The sequence below is a fragment of the Pezoporus wallicus genome, unplaced genomic scaffold, assembly GCF_028554395.1.
Source record: "Pezoporus wallicus isolate ANWC-B61680 ecotype Strahan unplaced genomic scaffold, APGP_CSIRO_Pwel_v1 scaffold_7736, whole genome shotgun sequence".
Lineage (NCBI taxonomy): Eukaryota > Metazoa > Chordata > Aves > Psittaciformes > Psittacidae > Pezoporus > Pezoporus wallicus.
In genome coordinates, this window is record NW_026636574.1 from 1,863,097 (window position 1) to 1,881,045 (window position 17,949).

At 45.9% G+C, this 17,949-nt stretch overlaps 1 long non-coding RNA gene across 1 annotated transcript in view; it reads right to left on the reverse strand.

Annotated features, from left to right (window-relative positions):
- LOC130594680 (uncharacterized) overlaps positions 1-17,949 on the reverse strand; it is a 93,974-nt gene that overhangs the window by 49,872 nt on the left and 26,153 nt on the right. The window contains exon 2 of the long non-coding RNA XR_008971139.1: positions 13,628-13,802. This is a non-coding gene — a long non-coding RNA (uncharacterized LOC130594680). The remainder of the gene's footprint in view (positions 1-13,627; positions 13,803-17,949) is intronic.

A 17,949-nucleotide genomic window follows, 5' to 3' on the forward strand; every position in this document is an offset into this window, starting at 1 on the left:
GATGCTGGGGATGGGCAGCAAGGTCCTGGGGCAAGGGCTAATGGGGGGAGTGGGTCGAACAAGGACCTGTGTTGCCAAGCCTGTCCTCAACACGGTCACTTCTCCAAGGACCTCTCTTAGTTACTCACGTCAAACGCTCGGAGAGGCTTTTCCCCCAGCACACCATCACAAGCAGATGCACAGCCAACGGCGGCAGGAACTTAGAGGAGCTGTTTCCTGCTGCTAGCCAGTAAAATGAGGAAGAGCTCAAACCAGGAAACATGTTTCTCGGTATTTTCAGCTTCAGCCAACTCATAAGAAAATCACATCCTGACTTCTTAACGTTATCAGTAAAGAGATTTACAAAAAACAGCAGAAAAGGCCAGAGCATAATGGAAAAGCCTCCAGAAGCCAAGGATCCTTATCCAAACTAAACCCACATTTTTCAGTACTACATTTTGAAACGCAGCTTTGTCAGAACTTGCAGCTTTATAAGGATGGAGTCAGAACAACTGCTGGTGGTTTTGCTCTGTGAACGCGTGTGTACTCACAGCAGCAACTGCACACTCACATGGCAGCCGTGCACCCCATTTCACATGGAACATGATGTTTCCCAGGAAACTAAGTCCTGCATATCACTGCTTTATGTAATTATTGCTTCTTACAGACAGAGACACAAAGACTTTTCACCACTGCAGGCAGTTTTTCCACTGAAGACTGGCATACCCCTTTGTATACAGCAGCAGAGCAATGCTTTTGATTCCCCCCCAAGCCTGTGCTCCACCAAGAGAGTAAATTCAGGATTAGGAGACTGAAAGATGTTTGTGCCCAAATCCATTATTTAGAAAGGGCACAGCCACGGCTGCATGACTCTCTGCATTCCTCTTGAAGAGGAACATGCTGGCACACGCTTAAGGTAGCAAAAGCACCACTGCAGGAAGCAAAACCTACCCTGGCTGGAATCACAAATAGATGAACTGCAAGAAAACTGGGAGAAAGCCATCTGCAAAGAATGCAGACCTGCCAGTACCATTCCCATCCATGCCCTAAGTATGAAGATGGTAGAAGTCAGACCAAGCTGCTTCTGAAAGCATCAAATCAGCCTCGCACATTGCAACACCCGGAGTAGTAACGTGCTGTCACCCTCAAGCATCACCCTGCCAGCTGCAAACCTGCCCTCATGCTGCTCTGCTTCCTCAGTTGTGAAATCAAGTATTCTCCTTTCCTGCTTGCACACTGACATTCCTCCCAGGAAGGGCCTGTGTGTGGAATGAAACTAAAACCCAACAGCTCTTAGAAAAGCCCTTCTAAAAGAGCAGGCAGTGCATTTCATTTGGGTACAACAACCAAGATACGGACTCCTTGCTGAAGGTGGGGGCTTTGTGTCACGTTTGAGCCCAGGTCTCCGGTTATAGTAGGTTTACAGCAAACAGAATTTATTTCTCATCCTCAGACATCCTGCTGACTTACAGTTCATGCAGCCACACATGTATGCCCATGGTGCTTTCAAAGAGACGTGGCTTTATCGCTTATGGCTTTCCTTGTTTAAAAACAACTCATGCCTGTGGTCCGCAGATTCCTTGGAAAACGAGTTATCCTCTGTCCCTCTCATCCCCAAGAGTTATTCTTTTACTGTGGAATGTAACTTTGGAGCGTTGTGTTAAACTGCAGAACAGAGGGAGGAAAATTGCCTCTGTATTTTCCAGGAAATAGGTTTCTGTGTAATTTAATTTCCCACCCCGTGCTGTTTCTCTGTACATTTTTATACTATAAATAACACAGATCTCTATAGACATGTATCTGTATCTGTGATTCAGTTCTATCAGCTTCCTGGTACAGCCCCTCCTTAGCTCTGAGCCACTGCCATCAGTTACTTCATTCAGCAGGGAGCATGCAGCAAGACTGCAGCCTGGGAACACAAGGCTCTGCAAACGCACCTGTGTGTGGAGAGGTAGAGACCTCCACAGACCCATAAGCTACAACAACGGCAAATGCTTCTTTAAGGGCTTTCAAAGGGCACTAAGGCACTAAAATTCAGAGAGAAGTCAAAAAAAAAATCCTCCTTTTCCCTATGAGGGTAGGTGCAAAGACCTTTTCTCTTGCCATATGTGGCTTTAGGCCACGTATATCAGCTTAAAAGGTTTATTTTTAAATCACTGTTGCATTAGTCTTGTCAGCAGGGTGATGCATTCGGCCTTCTTGCTATCAACCCAAGCGTGCAGCCCCACGTGTGCACAGAGGGTTTTCATTCTGAAGTGACCTGTGACTACAGAGCCTGCTCCATGAGTTTTTTAGACTGACCTGGCAGCTGAAACTCCCTGCGAGCAACAAGTCTGAGGTATGTGAAGATTGTTGGTCTCATCAGTTACCCACACGTGGCTCAGGGAAGTTGTCACACACATGCACACTGATCCACTGAACTGTGCATAAAGCAGTTTGGCTTTTAGGCTGACTCAAATACCAGCCAGAGGGCAACACGTTATTGCAGAACAAATGCAGGAAGAGATAAACCCACAGCCAAAGCTTGTATTTGGTCCATCTTCTAATGCTGATGTTTTTACCCACAGATCTAAAGACCAAGCAAAAACTTCACAACATACAGTTATGTTCTAAAGTAAAAACTCAAGAATTACTACAAAATTCAGGTTTTGACCTCTTGCAGACACAGAAAATGAAAGTAACCTTGCAGCAACTAAAGCATGGCCATTGTGTCTGATCTTCAAAGGCAGAGGAGAAAGGGCCTGCTACCTTTAGAGCCTTGGGACACTGTCTTACCAAGTATAATCAACCTCTAATTATTTCATTGACAGGTTAAGCCCTTCCCATATGAGAGGCTCCCTGGAGAGCTTCAGCAGAGATGGGGCAGCATCTGCCAAGCCTCCTCCCAAAAGCAAAGGTATAACTAGACATGGCCATGCTGCAGCTTCAGCCCCTGCACGGCTCTCAGATGGGTGCAGCTATGTTGGCAGAGAACACAGTTCTTACACAGGAATTAATACACACCAGCACATCATCTAGTGAGAGATGAGAGCGTTGGCACGGAGGCGCCTCATTGTCTTCTCAAGGAGCTTTGTGTCCGTATTAACTCATTTAAACACAATACCTTCAACAGCTTCAGGCTTGGCATTTTGTTACTGTCCAGATTTATGCACTTTTTCAGCTGTTCCTGTCAAAAGTCCCCTTCTTCCCCGACACAAACTTGCATCACATAAACACTGCTTGGGGGCTGGTTTTTGTCTAGTTACTGAAACAGCAGGAGAGACCATCCTATCTACAGGTAAAGGTTGCGCTTCCTCCTTTTCCCTGGTTTAACACATCAGGATTTAGCTGGTCAATACTGCACACCTCCAAAAATGTGCAAGTCTGAAACAGCAAAATGAAAAACACTACGGAAGAAATAGTGACATTTCCAATTTCCTACTTTACTGGAAGGGCAGAAAGATCCTTTCCAGTGCCTCAGCACCCGCAGGCATGCTCTTCCACTCAGCCTTAGTTTGCCATCCCATAAACAGCGGTGGGAAATACAGAGCTAATGCGATGTGTCACCAGCGTCCTTTTATAAGCCCTGAGCACTCTGTTGAAACATGGCTGTGGCACCTAAAAGTAACAGTGCAGACAGCAGGTTAGAGCTTGTTGGCTCTTTTCAGTGGTGGCTTAAGTGAACGGTACCTTCTGAAGCAACCAAGTGAAGCCGAGCAAAAAAACATGTACAAGTAATTTTCCCTCTAAAACTTCCTTCTTTTAAAGAAGCAAATATTTTCATGGAAGTGTTCTCTGCTGCAAAGACAGAATTAAATCTCCTGGAAAATGGTTTTCTTCCTTTCCCTTTTCTACTTACTGTTTTACCTCTTTAGTGATGAAAGAGGAGAACATGGGAAAAATGGCAAAACCAAACTTGGACAAAAAGATTCTAAAGTTTTAACATTTTTTTTTCCAGGAGCCCTAACTGAATAAAAAGTCCAATGTTCTGCTATGCTTCCATGAATTTATCTGCACACTGGTTCAGCTGGAGAGCAGCTCTGCTGAAAACAACAGCACAAGACCTCTCCCTCTACACTGGGAGCTCCCTGCAGGGAACACGGAAGACACAAGTTACCCCGTCCTGGCACCCTCGGGTGCTTTCCTGTAACTTCTTGACATTGGAAACGCTACCTGCTACTTGGTGCACATTTGGATTTCACTCAGAGCTGCCACTGATTTGCTTTGTCACAGCTGCCCACAACCAGAGGCTGCAAGAGTCTGAGCACAGAGTAGGTTCGGTTCTCCTGCTCATGCAGCAAGGAGAGCTAGGAGTCCTCCTGCTCTGCTGCGGGCTCACAAGTACTGAGCTCTCAGGAGCGATGCAGAGCACTGCCAAGATTCATCCTGCAGTTCAATCAGATGCCTCTAAAGGAAGAAAGGAGCCAAATGTATTAATGTGGAGGAGCCAGATACTAAACTACGCTGCAGAACCAGGTGCGCTTGCTCATGCCAACTCCCATTGCCAAAGGGGAAATGAGAACAGAACAGAGGCAGCATTTTGTTTTAAATTTGGAAATGAAAGGGAGAAAGGAAACTTGCATGGAGCCTGGGATGGGGTGAGGATGACAAGAGGTTGGGGTAATCGGTTTTCTTTCCTCTGCAAGTTGCAAATGAGCAATTATGGCTGAGAGTGTTTGAAATGAAATCCCTGGAACCTGTCGGCAGTTGACTGGCCTCTGTACAGATGCCTTGCTGAATGGCAAGCATGATTAGAGTTTTGACTGTATCAAGCCATTAAGGATCTAATGAATTCACATCTACACTAAATGACATCAGGTCAAGTACCCCACAAATATGTTGACATGTTCTGCCTTTTTCCTTGCAAGTTCCAGTAGCTGTTAAGCTTATTCCAGTTGCTATAGGTGCCATCCCAGAGACATTTGCTTGTCAGGGATGAGCAGAACTTCTCCAAATGGTGAAATACTACATGGTTCCTGTATTGCTGTGATGGAAATGAGAACATATATTTCTGAGCAGCTACCATCCGAAAGCAAGAATACCTGCGAAGCAGGCTTTAAAAAGAATGAATCAGTAATTCAAATGATACATCTGCAGTCTCAAACAAGTGGGTAGGCGATAGCATAGGAATAAATCTCCAAGAAACCTAAGCAAGTCTCAATCTTCCTCCTGTTCTCTACTGTTCTGCAATACAAAGACTTTCTTACAAGCTTTAAGTCTTAATTTTGCAGCAAGTATTTCTCGCTATTCACAGCGATAAGCTTCAGCACACCCCATCTCCACAGAGACAGGAGCAGCTGAAGAACTGAACTGGCCGAACAATGCACGTACTCGTGTCAGTGTTGCTCAAAACCACACCACAGACGACTCCCAAAGGCCACAGGTCTCCCCAGAGCTCTGTTCGAGGAGGCTGCAGGAGCACGGCGTGGGGAATATGACTCCCTATGATCAAACAAGGGATTTCTGGCTTCACTTCAGAAAGGTTAAAGATGATTTTCCTTTTATGCATGTGGGAGAGCAAGTGCTGCACAGGGAAAGGGTGCAGGACGGTTGCTTACACATTAGAGTCAAAGAAACCATGCAAAATAAACGTGAAACACAGCGTTCTTCTGCGGTTCGTCGTTCAGCGATGGGAAACATTAAGAATGCATAGTCTGAGGGCTGCATTTAATCCTTGCTCCTATGTAGGCAGTTGCTTTATAAAGGTATTTTCACAATCATAAATAAACTTTGGAGGCAAACGGGGGAAAACCCTCACGTAATTATTCTCCACCTGCTTGAGGACTGAATTTACAGTGGGCAATTTCAGGAGACATGGCCCTGAGCTTTCCTCTGCTGCGTTTGATGTCTCAAACCTGCAGACCAAGTAAATAATTTGATTCCGTTTATTGGACAAATTTAGAGGTCAAAGCTGACAAGCCTTCAAGACCACACAGGTTTCCTCCTTGGAAGCCAAGCAGTGGAATGTGCCTTTCAGATATTGCAAGGAAGAGCCTTCGTCCCCTGACAGATTTCCATCAGCAGGGTTTCAGAGCTTGCAGCAGCAGCTTTATGATGTGCTGGCACGTTGGGGTTTTGGTTTTTTTACACCTAACGGGTATGTGCTGAAAGTTTAAGGGAACTGATAGCCGAAATGATTGGGTATTATGGAACAACATTACGTTCCTGCCCAGCTATCCATGCCACAGCCAGTCCCACCACATCTGTCCTTAACAGTAGCAGTAGTAAACTTCAGAGGTGTTTGTTATTCTGCAGGAGCAAATAAAGAACTGATTCATATCTAAAAGAGCTACTGCCCTGGCTTCAAACTGCAGCAGTGCAAAACTGGGGAGAGTCTGGCTTATTGTTTCACACACAAAATAAAAGCAAGGAATGAGTAGTGATAACCTTCAGTACATATTTTCCTATGGAAACCACCGACTTCCGACTTCCTTTTCTCTAGAAGTATTCCAGCAGACATTTACAGATTGACACTTTCACCTCCCTGTTTAAAAAGCATGGCAAAAAGAGTTTTTAATTCATACTCGTGGGTAGTGAGGATGGACACTGCAGCTCGGTGCAATTCAGCACATTAAAATTAAAGCAGCAAACCTCATGACCTGTGTCACAACCAAAGCAGCCTGGATTTCGAATCTACAATTCACCCAACAAACAAATGGGAAAGCAGGATTCCCATGCAGTCCTGACACGGAAAACAGTGTGGAAGAATAACAGTAAGTTGCTATTGCTATAGAAAGAAATAAAAGATTATTTTAATGTTTATTTACTTAGTTACCTACACCCTGTTGCACTGGAAAGGCAAACTAATTGAAACATTTTGATCCATGAGGATTAGCAGATTTAAAAGATCCAGAAGGCAGGTCAAGCCCGGCCTGCAGAGCTCTCCCAAAGCAGCATTCAGAGGCTGAAGGCAGACCCAGCTCAGGGAGTGCTGTGGCCAGGGCTGGCCGGGTGGGTGGGCACGCTCCAGCCCTGCACCCATAGGAGAGGACAAAGATGAAGGTTTAAAAGAGAAGGGAAAAAAAAGCAAGCCTCAAGAGATGCACATAATGCACAATGCATCTTGAGGGGTCTCACTATACACTGGCTTCCTTTAGAGCTGGAATTACAACCGTTGCGTGGAAGCAGGCTGACAGAGCATCCCTGCACTTCAGGTTCTTCTATCCAAATTCCTCATAAGGATACACCTCCGTGGCAGGTTCCTGCTACCTGAATTACTAGTTTACAGGGATTACGTTATGTTCCCAACCTCACAACACGTTGTATACTCAAGAGGTAGCTCCTAAATACGTCTCCCATCTCTCTAGCAGCTCTGGAAAAGCCAAGTGAGATGGTTCTTGGAGGGAAAGACAAAAGTAAAACAATGAGGCAAAGAGTTCTCTTTCAAACGGGTCAATTACATCCTGTATTAACGCTTTAGAAAACTTACGGTCACACCCTGTGCCAGTGGCTCGCCACCCTCACAGTTAGTAACCTGCTAATACCTCATCTAAATCTGTCTGAGGTCTTTCCATTTTACTGCCATCACTTCAAAGGGAAGAGACCCCATCCCGCATCCTTCAACCGCTGGGAGCAAGAGGCCACCCGGAGATGCTCGCTCCGGGGACGGAGACGCCAAGGGCCGGTTTCACCCATTGGCGCTGCCGCCGGACCCCGGCACGGGGCGATCCCTCGGGCCTCAAGGGGAGCTCCGGGTCCCGGTCCCGGTCCCGGTCCCGCACACAGCGCGCACGGCCGCGGAGCGCGGGGAGGAGCCGCTTTGCGCTGCCCGCTCCATTGGCTGCGCGCACGGAGCCGGGGCGGGGGGGGCACAGCGCGGCCTCCGGAGCAGGCGCGCAAATAAAGGCGGAAGGTTGCGGGCAGCACCTGGATGGAGGGGGCGGAGCGGCTCCCCCCGCGCCCCGCCGCCTTCTTAAGGTCCACGGAGCTGTTTTGGTGTGAAGGGGGCTCCGCGCGCCTCTGCCCCTCGGCAAAGGGACCGCGCGCTCCATCGCTGGGATTCTGTTCAAAAGCACCAAAAAAAGGAAGAAAACTCCCCGAACTGAGCCGTTCTGTTTCAGGTTCCTGCCTCCTTTAGGCTTTTTTTTTGTTGTTGTTATTTTTGTTTCGGTTTAAAGTTCAGTAAAGCAGTTGCAAGCCAGGATTGGTACCTAGTTAACCACGGCAGGTGAGTGAACGCTACGAACACGTGCTCTGATGTGGTGTGTGAACCTTGTGGGATCGCTTGGTGTGGAGATGGGGTCTGGGGAAAGAGGCTGTAACGAGGTGCATTAATACCCTTCATCCAGGAGATGCTCATTCCCTATGAGCATCAATGTCGCTGCTCTTCGCCAAGCAGAAACTTAGGCCAAGAAATGGCTTTTAACGGGAAAAATGCAAACTTCTTAAATGATAATAGGTTTAAACTTAAACAGCGGAGATTTAGGTTGGATATAAGAAAGAAGCTCTTCCCTGTGAGGGTGCTGAGGCGCTGGCACAGGGTGCCCAGAGAAGCTGTGGCTGCCCCATCCCTGGCAGTGCTCAAGGCCAGGTTGGACACAGGGGCTTGGAGCAAGCTGCTCCAGTGGAAGGGGTCCCTGCCCGTGGCAGGGGTTGGAGCTGGAGGAGATTTAAGGCCCCTTCCAACCCAAACCAGGCTGGGATTCCCTAGAGATATTTTAAGTCAGAAACAATAGCAAAGTTATTCAACACAGTAACTGATCAGACATGGAAAGGTACTTCCTAAACTGGCAAGAATCACTGGCATTTAAGAACAGTGTAATTCTATTAGAACCCATGGCCTTGCTCTGTATCTACAGCAGCGCAATGAGTACCAGGTGTGAGCTGCCATCTAAATCATCTTTTATAAGAATTTAGCTTGGTTTCAACCAGTTGATTCTTCTCTTTCCTATGCAAATCACTCAAGAGGTTTTCTTACCTATCCAGCAATGTCATGAAAAAGTGAAATATTTAACAAAGTAGTTGTATTTGTTATTTTCATTATAGGAAGGTTTTAACTTGCTTTGGTTTGACAAGTTTGCTACGGTATTGACCTCCAAAGTCCTGTATTGCTATGTGGCACTGCAGATGCTGAAGTATTAAGCTAGGCAAGCTCTTCCTTGAAGGGGCAGAGCTTATCTCCAGGAGCAGAGAAGCCAGTGGGCTCAGGTTGCTTTGTTTGCCGTTCTGTGGATGTCTTGTTCATGCTGGCTGTTCTGTACCAGCAAAAGAGAAGCATCCAAAGGCCTTCTCACTCACTTTCAGAACAGACTATCATGAGCTTTATAAATTACTTCAGCTACTGCTCTAAAAACCAGGTTCCTCTCCAAGAGCAATGCACAGTGGTAAAGCCAACTACAAATTTAACTTATTACTATGTTGTCAAACTGCCTCAAAAGAGAAATGCAAAGTTATTTTCCCTTTAAAAACAAAGGGCAGCTAATCTCGGGCAAAAGCTTTGGACAAGTGGGAAGGTAATGCCAGAGCAAGAGAGAAAATGGAAACCCTTGAATGAGCAGCAGATGATACCTTGAGTAGGAATGTTCCCTAGGAAAGGCCCAAACCAAGGTCATTTTCAGACAACACCTGGATAAGAAAGGGGTTGCAGAAGACTGTTGGCTCTGGAAGTCTCACTTAGCATCAGATCTGAGCTTCAGAAAGCAACTTTGATTTATGCTCACTTTTGAATACAAGCTTATGTTCCAGTAAAACAAGTTATTCACTATTTTCTAACCAGGATTATGAGTTACTGGCACTTTTGAGAGCACACAGGGCATTGCACTGCAAGTTTCAGGAGCTTGCCATTACCAGGCCTAATGCAAAGTCCATTTAATGTAACGATTGCAACAGACTTTGGCTCAGAACATCTACTTCTTAGTTCCGCTACAAAGAAATATAGGAAAATTAGCTCCCTTTAAAGTTCAGGGAAGTCCAATACAATTCCATCTGACCTTTAGTTAAAGGTTTGCTGCTTCTGAGGATGCAGCAGATCTTCACTACTGCTCAGGCAGATGTAAGACTGCAGCTTGACTCTTAAGACTTCTCCGCAGGGAGGAGCAAAAAACAAGTGGTATCTCATGAAAAAAACCCATCCTGGTACCCTTTAATTTACTTTACATGGGTGGTTCGGGACTGAAAAGGGGAATTAGCTGGTGGTGGGGGGTCCCTGGAGCTTGTATTTCAAGTTTTTATTCTCACCGTTTTAATGTAAGATGTTGTTGATAAGCATCTTTACTTAATCTGAGCTGTTCCTGAAGGAAGACAAAGCCTTGAACTGTTTATCTGCTCTCTTGGGCTTTGTGGATTCCAGGCATTAAGTGGTTAATAGCTGGAAGCTGTGCATTAGGCATTTATGGTGCTAAAGCCAGTTGTAACTTGCCTGATAAAAGGCATTTCAAATAAGCCAGGATTGCATAGAGGAATTTCAGTTGATGGGTTCCTGCCTGGGCCACCCTTTCTCAGGACTTACCCAAAAGCTTTTAACATGTCTTGACAAATGAAGGGAGAGGCTTCAATGCAGCAACAGACAGCAGGTTTATATTTAAAAGCACAAGCGAGAGAGAAACACCCTGAACTATTTGTTCTGTTAAATCCTCTATCAGCACCTACATAGCGGAAGGGGGGGGGGGGGGGGGTTGGGGGTTGGGGTTTTGGGGGGTTTGTTAAAACACAGGTAAGCATTCCAGTTCAGGTCTCTGCATCCTGACCTAACTTTTCCCAAGCTGCAAAGTACAAAGAAATTAAAAGTGGAATTTTCCAGTTATCCAGGTGCATGGAAGAGTTGCCAAAGCACATTGCCACTCCAAACTGGAGCCTTCATTTCAGCAGGCACTTTGAAAGACCCAGTTTTCCCAGGCATCAAAGAGACAGGAGCTGTGACCCGGGTCCCTGTGAAACAAAGCCACCCAAATCGGAAACAGTATTTGCCATTCCTTCCTGGGACATGGTGAACTTTCATGTCACTCATGGGATTTATGCCATTCAGGGCTGATTTCCCCCCACCTCCCCACCATGTTTGATTCTTTATCTGAGAAGCAACACGCAATGCTGACTATACGCATTATACTCGCACTTCAGTATTAATTTTACAGGTACAAAAATGGATATATCTTAAATACTTCAATCCATAATCAGATCCCTTTGCAAGAATCTCCAGCATCTTTACTGTGCTGATGGGTTGGGATGTTTTTTTTGGGGGGAATATTTCTAACAGTCTTCATTTTCTTTATTTTTGTCTCTTTCACAGATTGCAAGTTCTTTGGAAGAGGCTACACATCTGTTAGAGGGTTTGGACAGTGCTTAGCTTAACTATTTGAATCTTCATAGCGCCTCAGGGCAATCCCATAATATATATAATCCATTTCACCGCTGCACTAAGGTGTGTGCATGAGCAGTGGCAGCTTGGCAATGCCGTGTTGGGACAAGCAGTACGTTCCTTGCTCTGCTATCTGCCTGTGTTTTACGAGAAGCCTGAAGCAAGGAGACTCCAATTAGTGCATCATGTGGGGCTCTGACTAAGTGAGATTATTTCTCCCTTATCTAGGCTAAAGGGAAGTAGTAGCTTAACACATTCTCATTATTGCCAAAGGTCTTTAAAAAGAACCAGCATGTACAAGAAAATTGCCTACTGACATTCTTTGGAGTTTGCAAATTCAGGGATTTAAGGCCAGGATGATTATCTTGCTGGACCTCCCTTGCAAAAGCCATAAAAGCTCAAAGCCTTGAGCATTTAATTTGGAGAAGCTCCTGGCAGTTTGAGACCTTCAAAAGGTGGAGAACTGCCATATCCTTTGGTAAGCTGTTCCCACAGTTCACCTGGCTACTTGTTACAAGGTAAAATTAAAGGGAATTCTAAAACACAGGAGCATGGGGAGGGAAAAAGAGCAAATTAAACTTTCAGCCCATAGCATCCCCGTAAGCACCGATGGTAGAGTTGCACATCTACACACAAGTCACACGTGCAGGTGTACCAGCTGTCCCTAAAAGGTATGTTAACACGTGACACACTCGCCTGCGTTTTCCAAGTGAAATAAGGACGATCCATGGATTCTGTTGTCCTTCATTCCACCGGAGTCTGTCTCATACCTAACCAGATTTCAGTGGAGTGAAGCACAAGAGACATGGAGATGAATCAGCAACAAGAGGAACTGCTTCTCACTGACAGAGCAGGGGAACTGCATGGAAGTTTGGATACACCATGGATCCAAACAGAGCGGGTGTGCTGGGACACGGGGAGCAGCAGTACACGAGCAGCTCAGTAATCTGAGCATTTCTTGAACAGCTACAGTAAGAACCCGTTTTAAGAATGTACTTACTTTCTGCATAATATGTAAGGATTAAAAGCCTACAAAGACCACAAGCTGCTTTCTGGAAGGCTCAAATACCTTATTAACAGGAAATTAAACCCTAATGTGGAAAAATGAGATGTGCAGCCTCACCGCTTTCAGTCACCTTCCCTCTAGGAGGGTCTATCCAGTAAAGACACCAGGATGTACTGTTGTTTCAGCACACTTGTATCACTCCGTTTCCCTCGAGATCTTTCTCTCCAGATTCACACCAGCACTGCCTGGCTCCTTCCAACTCTCCTGCCACTCTGCCTTCAGAATCTTGCAAAAATCTATTAACATTTTAGACCCATTTATTTTGTAATAAAGGGAATGTAAATAAGATTTAAGTTGAGGGAGAATTCAGATTTTTCAAGCTGAGCATGAGATGGATCTTTTCATGTGTCAGTGTAAATTCCTTGAAGGTTAATGCAGCTAAACATATTTGATGCATAAAAGTGTCACATCAAATACTAATCACTCACCAATTGTAATTGCCTTTGCAAAGTTCTCACTTCCCCAAGACAAATGCACCCAGAAATCAGGTCTGGCAAATTTAAAACAAAACACAAATAATGTCCTCCTACCATAAGGACACATTATTTACTTTGATAGATTTAGTACCAGATTTCAAGAATTTATTGTGCTGTATTATTTCTCAGCTGCCTGCCTAATCCTTCCTTCCCCCTCTTATCTGACTTTAGAAGCATTCAGTAACTACTCGCTGATGACTTTTCTTACCAACACAGACCTGTGAAGGGTTTGCTCCTTGGAAAGCCAACAGCCAGCTTCCACCCACAGTGGTGCTGAGCTCTTCCAGTCAGCAGTGTGAGTTGTCAAAGCTTTCAGCATTGATTTCCAGGTTTGTTCTTCAGCATAACCCACACCTTGCGTTGGGTATCTTACAAAAAAGAATTTCCCTGGTTAATGTTTCAAAGCTGTAATTATTTCTTTTGAGAAGGAGTGCAACAACAGGACCACAACACATTTTCAGACCAGAATCTAGCCAACCTTATCCTGTTTCAGTTTTCTGTACTTTCTTATCCATCTACTACTCCATCTCTGTGGGTATCTTTAAATACCTAAAGAAAAACAAACCCAACTCTTGTGATCTTTTCCTAAAGTATTTTTCTTCAGGGCATCCCAGAACAAAGACCTTAGCAAGCCATTCCTTAGCCTTGTGGTGGTGATTGATGGTGGGGGGTAACAAGAACACCAGCAACAAACTGGGGTTTTTCCCCTGTTATCTTTTAGCAAGACAGAGTGAAAATGCAAGAGAGCAAGTACCATGCGTGAAGCATAAACAGATGAAAATGCACAAGTTTGCTTATTTTCCAATTAATGGTAATAAAATAAAGGGAACTCACCTTCCCACTGCCTGGGCAGCAACAGGGCCAGAGGGAAGGAGCCTGTGCTGGGCTCTGCTTGGTTCTGCTGCAGATCCACGATGCTGCACTTGCCACTTCCTCGCCCTTCCATCATCCCCAGCTGGCTTCAGCTTCCCAGGCATGAGAGGCCTTCATTTGTAGGGCACTGTGAGCTCTATGGATGAAGACAGAAATATAGTTGGGTATTAATGATATGCTAGGGAATAATATTTACAGCCCTACAAGCAATATATTACTTAGTCATTTGTTCTTCCCCCCCATGTGAAGGACACTTTGGCTAACAGCTTTCCATACATTAAAGCAATGAATATAATGAGACAGCAGCCAAACTGCCAGAGACACACACATTGCTCTGGACAAGTCTTTGTCAATACACTGTGCAGTCAGCAAGACTGCTTCAAGAGATGACAGGTGCTATGTAAATGCAAGCTCCTTATCAAAGGAGCCACGGCTTGTTGCTCACACTGATGTAGTACCAGAGACAGGAAAAACTCGAGTTACTCCTTAGAGTAATATGAGCAGTCTGAAGACTGAATATTTCTAGACCTTAGAAAGTAACTGATGATACAGAGCTAGCAATTCAGACAAGAAAAACTTACCCATTGAAATGGGTTGATTTGGGGCATACCCGAGACATGGGTTACTAACAGCCTCAGGATCAACTTCACAGAGCACAGAAAATAAACCAGACAAACCTGTTCCAGTGCTGAGGCGCTGGCACAGGGTGCCCAGAGAAGCTGTGGCTGCCCCATCCCTGGCAGTGTTCAAGGCCAGGTTGGACACAGGGGCTTGGAGCAAGCTGCTCCAGTGGAAGGGGTCCCTGCCCGGGGCAGGGGTCGGAGCTTTAAGCTCCCTTCCAACCCAAACCAGGCTGGGATTCTGTGATTCTATGAAACATGGTAGCCGAGTCTATCAAGAGCAATGTCACTCTCTAAAAGGGCACATTAGCAAGAACAAGAAGCAGGCCAACTGCTCTGACTTCAGAGATGACATTTCTTAAACTCCCGTTACAAAGACACGCAAGCCCCGAACAAGCGCTCTGACACTGGCAGCTTCATTATTTCACCTCGTGGAACGCGAGCTGCTCCACTCCCCAAGGGCTTTGGCTCAGAAGCCACAACAGAATCCTCTGCATGTGCGAGTATCTGCTGCGCTGAGGTGCAGTACAACACCCCAAGCACAGTCTAAGCTGTAACTGGCACAGGTAAGGAAAATCACTACATGTAACTACCCCAAGCAGGGCAATGCTTTCACTCAAGATGTGTTTACTGGGCAGTAAAAAAGCAGCAAGTGCACAGGCACTCCATTCTCGCTGTCAAATAACACCACTGGCATGAGCTACAAGATGCCCAAAATGGCACAAACCCAGCAAAATCTCTGTCCTTGTTGAGCCTTTCCCATAGGAGGGTGAGAACGCTATTGAGCCAAGCTGAAAGGCCAGGGACACACCTAGAAAAGCCAGCAGTTTTCAGCCTGTTTAATGGCTGCGCTTCACTGCTGTGCCTAAATCCCTTACCTAAAGTAAATTTTCATCCAGGAGGCAGCGAGGCCTCCATACAAGCCCTTTCTTTGGCTTGCTTCAGACAAACATTGCCTTGCGTGTGGCGTTAACTTCGCAGAGCTCTGAAGCTGAGGGGAGGTTTGGATAAGAGGCCCTTTAGAAACCCTTTACAAATGTAGCTTTGATTGACTGACTGATTGAACTTAATTGCAGACATTCTCTTAATTGTACACTTAATTACTGACACTGTGTCAAAAGACTTCTGCTGCAGCACCTGGAGGACAACCTTGCAAGTGCCAGTCAAAGGCAGCTGCACCAGGCATCAGGGAGGTGCTGTACGTTGCTACAGCTTGGAAAGGGGAAAAAAATCATAATATTTTAATAACATACAATTAGGGTTTCACCCACCCTCAAGCACGCGTGTGCACATACACACAATCACAGATCTCTTTGCAGGGAGGGCATCTAATACATCGGGAAGAGAAAAGGAACAAAGAGTGATAATTATGGGCCCATGTGATAGTGCCACCCTTTTGTGGTCTCTCTCAGCATCACAGCGCTGGGAGCTGCAGGGGGAGGGCAGCATGCCATGGGCTTTGGCAGGAGCCATACAGCTGCTGGCCACCCCCAAGTTGGTAACTCCAGATCTTGCCTGTTAAAATTGGAACCAGAAATAAACCCCACGATACTCATTGAAAGGTTAAAACTGAATATTCTCAGCAGCAAGTTTGGGGCACTGCAGGCCTGCCTGCCAATGGCACTGCATGGAGCACAGATAACAGCATTCTCACCGTTTGCAATAAGTATCTGCAAGAACGTTATTGAGAAGTACAGAAGCCATAATCACAGACAAATGCGTACTTTAGTGAATTCAAAATTAAAGCCATACTACAAGAGGTTGTATGTGTAGGGCATAAGATGCACGAATAAGCAGAAGCTGAACTGGATGTGTGCATTCCCCCCCCCCCCCCGGTGTTTTTACCTAATCTTGCTATTAATTAGATGTGCTACTCAATACAAATAAGTAGCTGTAGGGTATTAGAGATGCTTCCACTACCACTGCATGTGAATCATTGCGGGAATCACAGAACCCTCAGTGTATTTATTCTTACTACATTTCCAAGCAGTAGCTCTGTTATTCCTGCCAAGGATCCAAGCACACAGACTAACCTGTAGTTCTTACAGAATCCCAGACTGGACTGGGCTGGAAGGGACCTATAGAGCTCATCCTGTTCCAACCTCCTGCCACGGGCAGGGACCCCTCCCACTGGAGCAGCTTGCTCCAAGCCCCTGTGTCCAACCTGGCCTTGAGCACTGCCAGGGATGGGGCAGCCCCAGCTTCTCTGGGCACCCTGTGCCAGCGCCTCAGCACCCTCACAGGGAAGAGCTTCTGCCTTATCTCCAACCTAAGTCTCCTGCATTTAAGTTTAAACCTGTTAAAACCTCTTAGTCTGGGAAGTAACAAACTGGCACAAGCTCTGGCTCTGCTGGACCAGAGCAAGCCTGAAAACAGTCTGGACACACAGGTCTGGGTAGAAAATGGATTATCTTCCAGGCAAGAGTAGTTATGGATTTCAAGCATCTCCAAAATCAGGGCTATACAATACACAGCATATCAGAGACCCTACAAATGCAGCCAGCTCAGGCGCTGATACATACCTACATTCCCCTAAAAACAGAAACCCAAAGCAAAACAGAGCCCACCAGAACTGTACAGCCACCCAAGATCGGAATTGTTTTCTGCCCACATAAATGCAATTTGCTCCCAACACCTGGAGCCTTGTTAATTTACCTGTGACAGGTTGCTACACTTAATTGCCTTTGACAATTGGTAACATTTTAACACCTCTTTTAATGGACCAATTATGAGAACACTCTTCTGTGCGGGAAAGAGAACAAAATAGATGGGTGAGCCTCCAATGCAAAACTCCTCTGCAGGTATTTTAACGAAGAGCTTAAAGAACAACCCCCAGAGAGACCATCCTGACTTCGTTTGGCTCCCGCTGCAGACAGACAAGCTGTGTTTGCTCTGCTCTCTGGTCCTGCCCCTCCTGGTGCTGGGCTGTGATGGAACAGCACTGTGGAATTAATTACAGGGAGAAGTGCCGAGCATTTGCTTCCCTCCATTGCTGGCACTTGATGTTTTATTGATTACTCCTGTATGCTAAACAAAGTACATCCTAAACAACTCCTGTTTCCAAACTGGGCGAGACATGATGGGCACAGGAACACAGAACCACCTCTTCCAACTACACAGGCTCCTGCCTGTCCAATGGAAATCTTCATTAGGCTACAGCTTTGCAGAATTGCTTTGATGTAGCATGACTGCAAGTGCTGGCTGCAGCTTGGCGGCCATTCTCTCCTAGCAGAGACCTGAGGCTGCATTTAACAACTACAATGAGTTGAACAGAGCAAGGGAACCTTGCTGCTGCAGCAATACTGCAGAACTCAGCTGTAAAATGAGTGACAGAGGGAAACTGATGGCTCCAGCTCCATGTAGAGTACTCCAGTGAGAGACTGGGCTCTCTCTCACATCCCCAGCACAACTAATACCGTTATACTGTGTTTCCTTTACAACAGCAGCTTTTCAGTTCTTTGGGTCAGGACACGATATGGATGCCGATGGGCATTTGCTGCCCAGTTTGTGCCCGGGTCCCGGATGAACAGAAAACAGAGAGCACCGACCCAGCTCTGGGAAGTACCCATGGGATTTCATCCCTTTGATGTGGTTTTAGGCTCAGGATGAGTCCCACCACAGGCTTCACATCCAAAATGGGGTGTGCAAGTGTAATGACCCATT